The sequence below is a fragment of the Talpa europaea genome (assembly GCF_964194135.1).
Source record: "Talpa europaea genome assembly, chromosome: 15".
Classification (NCBI taxonomy): Eukaryota; Metazoa; Chordata; class Mammalia; order Eulipotyphla; family Talpidae; genus Talpa; species Talpa europaea.
In genome coordinates, this window is record NC_140083.1 from 20154664 (window position 1) to 20165588 (window position 10925).

Sequence of the window (10925 nt, forward strand, 5' to 3'; positions counted from 1 at the left end):
TCCAGTAAATAATCCAGGGAAGAGCATCAATTCTAATAAGAATCATGGCAAGTTACTAAATAATAGCTATCAATATAAAGATATTAGTATTTATTAAATGTTTCAGGTACATTAGAAATTGTGCTTATAATTTTGCATGTAATATATCACTTAACTGTAAATTCCTCATATTCATTCTTTGAAGGTACTATTTTTCCTGTTTTACGGGGTAAAAAGCTGAGGTAAGGAGAGAGTAAATGACTTGCAAGGCTACTTAGTCAATGAATATTGAATTCTGGGGCTTTTAACCCTGTATAAAAAATTAAATGCCTTGAAGTCCTTAGATAAACATCAGTTATAAGAGGTTGTGGTAGATGACAATATGTGTTGACTATTATGCAATGATGTCCAATTGTTTGGCAAACACTAGTCTGTATGTTGTTGCAGTGGCAAACCTGCAGGCTGGCAAGGCAGGGAGGCTGGGGTCTGAGGGGTTGGGGGGTGATGGTTTATTACCTGGGATCTCTCTCACCTCTCTCGCAGGTCGACTTGTGGTCTCGCCTCTTCTGTAGTCATTCTACTGTCCTCTCATAGCTGTTCTCCTGGAGCCAACCTTCTCTGAGAGACATCACCCTTACGTCCCCTGGCCTCTAGGCCCAAGTGTGCACACCACGCATGCATGCACACCCATCCTCCAGGTGTCCTCAGTTAGGCACGTGTGCCCTCCGCCCTCACTCCCAAGAGCCTTCTGCATCAACATGATCAAGGCTGCAGGTGATAGCCACAGAGGCCAGTAGTGTAAAAAGCCTGATTAATTCCTTTACCCTACAGTTGCTTTGAAAGCATTTTGTAAAAGAGATCAGTTGGCTACATCTAATCAGTGAAATGTCTTCAGGGGGAAATTGAGATTTTGGAACAGAAGAAATCCAGACACAAAAGTATAATTGAGAAATCCTCTCTAAGTTTTCAACTTGCCATTCTGTCCTATGAATTTCAGACACAACATCAACTACTGCCTGAATTTCCAGCAGTTTCTTAAAATAAATCTCTATAGGATATATACTACATTCTTTTGTTTCTGATTCCCTGCAGAATCCTGGCTGAATCGGGCACTCACACCTGCCTGCACTTATGTCATATGTATGGTAACACTTCAGGCCAGGTGTTGGCCACAAACCTGCTTACAATAGACTTACAACAAAACCATGAATAAACTACTTGCTGACTCTTGTCATGGTAATCCAAAGAAAATTCTTCATGTACTTCCACAAATCCTACACTCTGCTGATTTTTGAAACTATACATGCCTTTAAAATTTCCTGCAACTTTGTACCCCTTGGTGGTACAAGGGGTTAAATCTCAGCACTATGAAGCTATTAGCAGCCACTGCATCATGAGTTTGATCCCCGGCCAGGGAGCTGACCCACATGGTGCAGCAGACCTCTCCTGTCTCACCCACTGCTCCCCCTCAGCAGTGTATTTCAGTAGACCTGCCTGTTCTGTCTCTGGTGAATCTTCTCACACACACCCCCACCCCACCTCTGGCCTACACCCCAGCTCTTGTATGCATAATTTTTAAAAGATTTTTTTAAAGATTTATTCATACAAGAATTGGGGTACAGGCCACAGGTGCAGGAGGTGAGGGGATTCACTGGAGACAGTTGGGGAACAGACCAGGCAGATAGAAGTACACTGCTGAGGGGAGCAGCGGGTGAGCCAGGAGAGGTCTGCTGCACCTTGTGGGTTGCTCCCTGGCTGGCCAGGAATCGAACTCGTGCTGCAGAAGCTGTGGACAGCTTCACAGCACCGTGCCTAAGCCCCTGCGCCACCAGAGAGGCCCCATAAATAAATCTTAAAAAGAAAAATAAAATTTGGGGCAACTTCAAGATATCACATTAGTTGTCGAAGGATAAATAATCCTCCCATGATCCCATCAGCCACAAAGCCCCACACATATGCTCCCAAATTCTTCTTGATTGAGGTGGATTTAGTTGCCTTCAGTGAGACTTCATTTGAATATCCCCTGAGAGGTATTTAAGAATTGTGCATTTGCTTTCCTAGATGACTTTTAAATTCCTGGTCATTCTGGAGATTCAGAGGTTCTATGAGAAATCTTTGTAATGATTTGTTCAGGTTTAAAGAGAGTCACTCTCACAGTTCTTGCTCAAGTTCTGAAAAGTTGGGTTGACAGCTAAAAACACAACACATTTGTAAGGGCCGGACCTGGACACAGTGCAGGTTTTCTGGATCCCATGCAGACCGGGTAAAGGAGGAGTCAGAGTCCTCAGTAGTTCTGCAGGTTTTTTATTGGGGTTCACCAGGCATATGGCAGGCAGGGGTGCTGGCTGGGGGGCTGGGAGGCTGGCTGGGGCCTCCCAGCCCCCAGCAAGTCTTCACTCTATCTGGGATCTCTGGCGTTCGTTCTGCTGCTTCTCGGCTTCTCTTTCGGCTTCTGCTTCGGTTTCTGCTGCTGCTTCTGCTGCTGCTGCTGGCGTCCCCGTGACGCCGCCCTTAAAAAGCACAGTCTTAGCTCAGCTGAATCCCATCTACCTCTGCCCACACCCTATTCCAGGTGCCCGCCATCAGGCATGCATTCAGGACAAGGATCCATCATCTATCCTGATGGCGGAAGGGCAGAAAAGCCTGACATTTTCTTTACCCTACAACATTCAATTAATTTGAATTTTGGGTCAACAATTTTTTCATTTTTATTTTTTAGTTTTTTGAATGAGTTAATATTGGTTTACATTGTTGTTTCCACTATAGAAGTGTAGGCTGCCTGCCCCTTCAAGCATCATTGCCATAGTTTGCTCACCACCAAAGAACTCATGTTTTTAGTATAAATATATCCCAAAGATTGCACAAGACATACTTGGTGTAATGAAACCAAAGCGACCACATCTTGTATTGGTGTGTAATGAGCAGGAATGGGCACAGGGCAGATTTTCTATGATCCCAGCAGACGGGGTAAGGGAAGAGTCAGAGTCCAGGAGCCCTCAGTGGCTTTCCAGGCTTTTATTGGGATTTACCAGGTACATGGCAGGCAGGGGTGCTGGGGAACCGGGAGGCTGGCAGGCCTCCCAGCCCCCAGCAAGTCTTCACTCTTTGTGGGCTCTCCTGCATTTTCTCTGCTCTCCTGCTTCTCCTGGCGTCCCCGTGACGCCGCCCTTAAAAGCCCAGTCTTAGCCCAGGTGAATCCCATCTGCATATGCCCACACCCTACTCCAGGTGCCTGCCATCAGGCATGCATTCAGGACCGCAGGCATCCTTCATCTATCCTGATGGCGGGAGGGCAGGAAAGCCTGATACTTTTATCTTACCCTACATGGTGCCATCTTACTTGTGGCCTGCAATTGCCCTCCCTGAGAAGACAGCCAGTTTCTACCTTGTTCCTTTCATTTGTATCAACCTGAATTCATGATCCATACATAACTCTATGTATCTTAGCAGAACAAACTGTGCATGACCTTACCCCCAGGTCATGGGATGTCAATAGTCTCACAGTAGAGTGCCCACCCATATTAGGCAGGGTATAGGAAGATTCCCATTTGTGGGGTGTATACTTCTTGACCCAATTTCTATCAATAGCTGGTGTCAAGGACTGGTGTAGGAAAGTTGTCCTTAAGAAGCTTTAATTGTAGTTAAGAGATATGCCTGTTTTGTTCTTCAAACGCAAATCACCTTCTCAATTTGGAGAATTTTCACTCCACAGCCTCCCAAATCATTATAACTGGAGGAGCCTGAGACAAGGAGAGAAAAACTTAGTAGCCATTTTTAAAAGGATAAACAGGATCACACTGAGCTAATGAGAGCTGTACACTGAAATTATCTTTTTCTTAATTAAAGCAACTTTGCATTATGACACTTAAAAAAATAAAAAAAATAAAAGGTGTATTGGGTGCTAGCTCAAGCTGCAAGCACCAAGTGAAATAAATAGTTGAGGCATGAAAGAGTAAAGGTTGGATGGTGTTTTGGAATCAGACTCAAGCTTAAAGCAAAAAGCCCATTCACTTACATCAGCTGTGAAAGCCAAGATGTAGAACACATCATCTTGTAAACAAATACATGAATTAACTTATTCAATTCAGAACAAGTGATTTAAACAAGTTAGACAACATAAAGTTAACTTCAGCCAAGAGAAGACTGGATATTAATTGTAACTGAGCCAATAAACACCAGAGTTAGGAAATTTGGGAGCAAAGTGTTAAGACTACTGGCATTTATAGGCATGTGTAGACCTTAAAAGTTAGAAATCAGAGGGTATGCTGTACTAAGAACATTACAAATATAAGAACATATATATAAATACTGTGTAATATGGTTTCTTGTTCCAATAAAAAACTCTTTGAGTTTCAAATGTTTTCCTTTAGCAACAAATATTTGCTAAAGCACAAACCATGTACATGCTGTACATAGTGTGTGGGTTATCCCTGCAGGTTTAAGTAGGAGCCCATTCATAATTAGAAGTTGTGACATAGAGGTGGTAGTGCCTATAATAATAATTACCTCATTCTAAAATATGTTCTATCCTTGAGCCAGTATGATATTGTTATTTTGTCTAGGTTCTTATAAGAATTCCATGAAGAGATATGGGGTGAGGTCGAAATGTAGGTACATAAAAATGAAGCAAACTAGTGAATGAAGGATTATTTTAGTCTTCTTGGTAGAAGATGAAAAGACTGAATATTTGTTTTTTAGAACAACCTTTGATGTAAAGAAAAATTGAGCAGATGATACAGAGGTTTCTATATTACCCTTTAACCAACCCTGCACATTTTTCTTCTATCACATATTTTGTGGAACACTTATTATAATTAATGAACTAATATATTATTTTATATTATATAAGTTTATATTATATTTTATATTATGTGGATTATATTAAGGTTTACTATGTCTGACAGGTCTGTGGATTTTTGACAAAAGCATGATGTCATATATCTAACATTACAATATTATACAGAATAGCTTTCCTACTCTAAAAATCTATGTGCTTCATTGATTTCACCTTTACCCCTCCCTCTAAACCCATGGCAACCATTGATTTTTTAAAAAGTATCTATCGTTTGATTTTCCAGAATGTCATGTTTGGAATCATACAATATGTAGACTTTCAAGACTGTCGACTTTCATTTAACAGTATGTATTCAACTCTCCAAGTGTTTTGAGGTTTGATAACTTTAAATTAAAATACCTGACTGATACCCTAGTATATGGATATATTACTCTAAGTTGATCCATTCATTTTTGAAGGATATCTTGATTGCTTCCAATTCTTGGTGATTATGGACAAAACTGCTATAGTGTATTCCCAACTCCTTTTTGCCACTTTTCCAGTGCAACCTTAGTGCCCAAAGACAATGAAACAATATCTTAATTTTCTCAGAAAAATGTGAACTGGGAATATCTTACCAAACAACTTATCCTTAGAGTATAAGGTTCACAGATATATTCAAACCTTCAAGGACTCAGGGAATATAACACATTTGAGATATTTTAAAAAATAATCTAGAAATAACTATAGCTAAAAAAGAGAACTGCATCAAAATTGTAAATTCAAAAATAAGGCAGATTTACAAAAATGGTATTTAATATTAAATACCATTGTGTGTTTACCTACAGTCAAACATCAATTGCACAGTATTGTATAATGGAGAGAATGGTCTAGACTCAAATTTTTATCATTTCAATTCTGAAACATTTTAGGTGTATAATTATAGATAAATTAATGAGATTAATTATTTCATAAGGTTTCTATGAAAGTAACTGTCCCATAATATGTAAATAAAAGTACAGAAGAGAAAATTCCTCAAAGAATGTTAATTAAAACAAGCAAACCAACGCTACACACTCAAATAATGAGAAACATTATCAGCATGTGAGTTGTCCCCAAAGGAACTACTCAATACTCATCACTGCTCCAGAAAGAGAGAGGCAATCATTAAGAGCCTATTTTAAAATTAATTGTTGAGGTGAATACGATGGGGTAAATTTTGTAAAGGGTTGTAATCAAAAGGATTTTTAAAATCCTTTTGTAAACAATTGTAAGAAATTTGGGGGAGTGGTTAAAAGGAGTCAGAACATAAAGCCTCTGATTCCAGCTAGGTAATATAACTATTCATGATAACTGATTCCCTGAGGGTTTCTGATAACCAAGTTCAGACTCTATTAAAATTATCATGAAACTATAAGAAACTTATCTAGGATAAGAAAGGGTGGAACTAGTAATTAATCCTGCCTCACTGTTATATGGAAATAAGGTCCTCATGAGATTATTACATATTGAACTCCCACAGTTCAAAATAGATTTTGAAATATTAGAGGTCCAAATAATACCAGAAAAATGATCTTTAAAAACTGTCCAGTTTATAAGGAAATGTAAAAGTTGTATTTATTTTCAAGAAGAGAAGGATCAGGAATGATAATCTCTACTTTCAAATCTAATATTAAGACAGGGAAAATTGGTATTTAAATGGTTATGAAAGAACTGCATTTAAGATAGTGTTCTAAAGCTTAAGGAAGATATTTATTTAATTATTCATAGTTCACCAAAGTTTAGTGCTAAATGTTATTTCTGGAAATATTATCTCACAGTATTAGTCAGAATCCTCCAGAAGTAAGGGCAGATCTCACCTTTCTTACGCTTGACAATGGGTTTAAGTAAACAGATTTAATAATTCAGGAAAAGGAAGAAATCTGCTTTTATGAACTATCTATCTATCTTTGTTCTAAAGAATCTGAAAAAGCCTAAAAACTAGAGACAGCTAAACAGCCTTGAAATATAACCTAAGTAACTGAGAGATAACATGCCTTTTTAGTTCTGACTTTGCCTCAGATGGGCTTGGTAATATCTGGGAACTTGACCCAGTTTGCTTTTCTCTAGGTTTATGTCTCCTGTGAACCTGGATAATTTAATGTCTGAGTGTCAGTTTACCCATCTGTGAATTTGAGAACTACTCTAGTTGAGAAGTATTGAGAGAATTAATGATAGGAACTCATTTAACACACAATGTGGGACGTTGCTACTAAACAGACGCATCATAGGGACTCAGATTCAGCCCTCTTTCCAGAAATGCTTCTGAAAATAGGCTTTATGTGGTCAGATTGCAAGGATTCTGGATGATTTCTCACCTGTTTGAAAGGTCATGGTAGTCCTACCCTGCATCACTGTTTCTGTGACAAATAAAACTGACCCCGCACTAAGAACAAAATATTTGGAAGCACTAGGGATGATGGGAAATTGAATGCTCATACTCAGAATAGTAGAGCAAAGAAATTTTTAGGGGATAAAAGTGTGAGGGAAAGCACAAAGGGCTATGAAAGTCCTGAATACAGACCCACCTCTCAAATTTGCCCAGGACCAAAGTCATTTTCAAAGGTCAACAGTTATTCACTTCTTGTAGTGAGGAAAAATTCCTGATGCACAGATTAGAAACAGACTCCTAGATTTATGTAAAACACACCACATACCAGTTTCATATTTCTCTAGAATTCTTATACTGTGAATAGAGGTGAAAAATATCACAAATATATTTTTCTCCACACCTGTAATAAAACTCAATTTTACAAATGATGTTAGGAACCAAGAGCCTAAAATAATCTGTTCTGGGGAATTTTTTCTATGTAATTTGATTTGCTTGGCTCTGGTAGATAAAAGAGCGGAAGGAGTCTTTTTAAAAAAAATTATAAAACATTCATCATATTTATGCATTACTTCTGGATATAGTTTTTGCAAATTTTCATGCAAAAAGTTCATTACTTCATTATTCTCAAAGCATTCCAGCAATCAAAATAATTTGATTTTTTTCTTTTATTGACCCAACATTAAAGAGGCAAGGTTTTACATAATTATTGAACTTCAGTTAACATATGTGAAAAGAGAAGAAAGCAATTCAAGATATGTAAGATTTAGAAAAATTATTGCTTAATAGAACATGTCTGAAATATCCAACTCTACTATCACCAACATACATTATTCTTTTCTTAATTTGTCATTTATTCCAGAAGAGTTTTGTTAATCTACCTTATTTATTGAAAAATTTCAAGATGACACATTGGCAATTAAAACTTTTTTTTTACATGATTTCAAGAGCTTCTGATACTATGTAGTTTGGAGTCAACTGTTTAGGTTGGATGACTATAAAGCAATTTGGGTTTTTTAAAGTCTGAGAAACATTTCTCAAGGTTAGCTTTTCCAAACAGAAAATTGAGTGTTGTAAATTCCACCTCCCACAGACCAGAATTCACAACCATTGGTCAGGGGCAAATACTACTGGCTCTGCATCCTCAGTCATTTTGTGCCATTTCATCAAGTAGGAGCCAAAGGTAAGTTTTTACACTTGCTTTCTTCTTCATTTAGGGGCTTTTTCTCCTACTATAATAACCTTTAAAACAATAATTCAGCTTGCTTGAATATCTCATGGTGAACTTAGATTCAATGGATTCAGCTTAATTTTGCTGTTTTATATTTATGTTATTCTTGGAAAATACAAAACTTTGAATTAACCTATGAATTAATAACATGCAACAAATAGTTGATCTTTATAGTTATGACAGAGGCCAATAAAACTATAATCATTTCCAATATATTCCTTAAATCAAGTGCCCTGACACAGACCACGTTCTTTGCCAGTAAAGACAGAAACTATTGATTGATATTGGTTGAGACATCATCAAAAGAAGAAAATGGTGATATTTCAGGTGTTTAAAAATATATGGATGATGATAAGGACTATGCATTTAGAATGTCTTTTTAAGCTATATATTTTAAAGTTTTATAGAAGATACATTTTCAAAATATCACTAACTGAAACAACAAATTCTAAGTTTCAACAAAGACACTACATTAAATACTAATATAATCACTTGAAGAAAGGAAATGTATGCTTTAAAACTAAACTTAGATAAATGTTCTTCATATTTCTAGGGTTCACACAGACTGCCTTATTGCTGATAACTGGAGGGCATATACCAAATGCAAATAAACTCTAATTTGTAGGCATTTATAAGTTACTATTGAATTTAAAAAAGAATAAATTAAAAATGCATAAATTCTTTGAACAATGAAAGTTGCCAAAAATGGATAAGGAAAATATTTTTTAAGGAAAAATATTAGGTTAGTGGTTGACACTATTAATGCTTCCCACTTGAATATGGGAGATGGTTTCTGGAGGATTTGTAAATCATGCTCTTTTATTAAGCAGGACTTTGTTGGTAATTGAATAAAACAGTTCCAAATCTGCAATCCTGCAAGGACTTCTGCAAAGACAAGTAAAAGAGAGCCTTACTTTACCCACTGTGAATAAAAAATTTATTTGAGAAAGCACAGGAGGGGATAAAAAGGAACTCCTTGTACTGCTACTTATTCTCAGGGGAATTTTACATCCTTCTGCTTAAACCTGCTTCATAAAGACTTTCTTTCAAGTAACTGAAGGTTAGTTTGTCTGCGAAAGCATTCAAGTTTGAAAGTAATATTTATCATGAATTCCCTTTTATATGTATGCCTAAGTACAAACACCACATGTACTGTTCTGAAAGAAAACCCAAGAAGTATATCCAAAATGCAAAAAGCTTTAAAATTAGATATGCTTGATAAAAAGTTTTACAAATATTTTACTTCCTTAATGAATGATGGTAGCATTTCTTATAGGCCCCAAATGGTTAAAATTAAACATGAGGGTTTTTTTCTCTAAACTGAAATTAAAGGAATACTTAGCAAGCTAAAGTAAACTTATAAGCTCTTGATTAAATCCCCACCCCCCAAAAACAGTTTGATGTTATTACAGAAAAAAATAAAGATGATGCTTATTAAAGAATTAGAAAACAAAAGAATTCTCTAATCCACATGTAGCCAGTCTTTCTCTCAGGGAATCTAGCCAAATATTCTCTTCCACATCTACTCTACTGATTCTGAGTTTAAACTTTAGGTGACTGTTAACAATTGAGAAGAAAAAACACTAAGGACTAGAGAGAATATATTTTTCTTTTCTGCTCCATTTAGTCAAGAATGTTTTTGAAAAATACTGCATGAAATAATAATTTATTACATATTGCACTATGCATGTATTGATGTTACTCAGAGGCAACAAAGCAGTACAAGAAAACAATATTATTATTGTCTGGTAAAAGCTCTAAACTTAAATGTACAAGGAATAGTTATGAGTCCTATTTGTATCAATGTGTTTTGATTTTCTCATTTAAAAACTAGTGTGATAGAGTCATTGTCAATGTCGTCATCATCATCATCATCATCATCATCATCATTCCTATATCCCAGTGTTGATAAAAGAATCAAAATGTTTAGTAAATGGTAAAACTTGTAGGTAATGTAAAGACTTTCATGTAAATAAGTCCATTGTTTTCATCCTATATCCCATTTTCTTCATGATTCTATATAATATAAAATCAGTGTCACTGTAAGAACAGCATCTACTGTTAAAATGTGGATGGATAGGTTTGTGAATGAATTTAAATAACAGATATAATTGGTCATCAGAAACCATACAATTTCTTGTCTTTTTTTTTAGAAATATTTATTTATGCTTACAAGAACTGGGGTACAGGGAAGAGGTGTGGGGATGAGAGGATTCACCAGAGACAGAGTGGGGAACAGAACAGGCAGACTGACTGAAACAGATTGCTGAGGGGAGCAGCAGACGAGACAGGAGAGGTCTGCTGTGCCATGAGGGTAACTCTGTGGCCGGCCAGGGATCGAACTCGTGCTGCAGAGGCTGAGTACAGCTTCATAGTGCTGTGCTTAACCCCTTGTACCACCAGGGAGGCCCTAATTTCTTGTTTTAATGTTTATAAATTATCCGTGCAAGGAAAGCTACCAGTTTGAGTTTCTCAGTGTGTGTTGACATTGATCAATCGTTGCTATTTTATGCAAACTATTCATAAGTTGTTATCAATTAAATATTTATGCATGTTAATATTTTATGATTAGG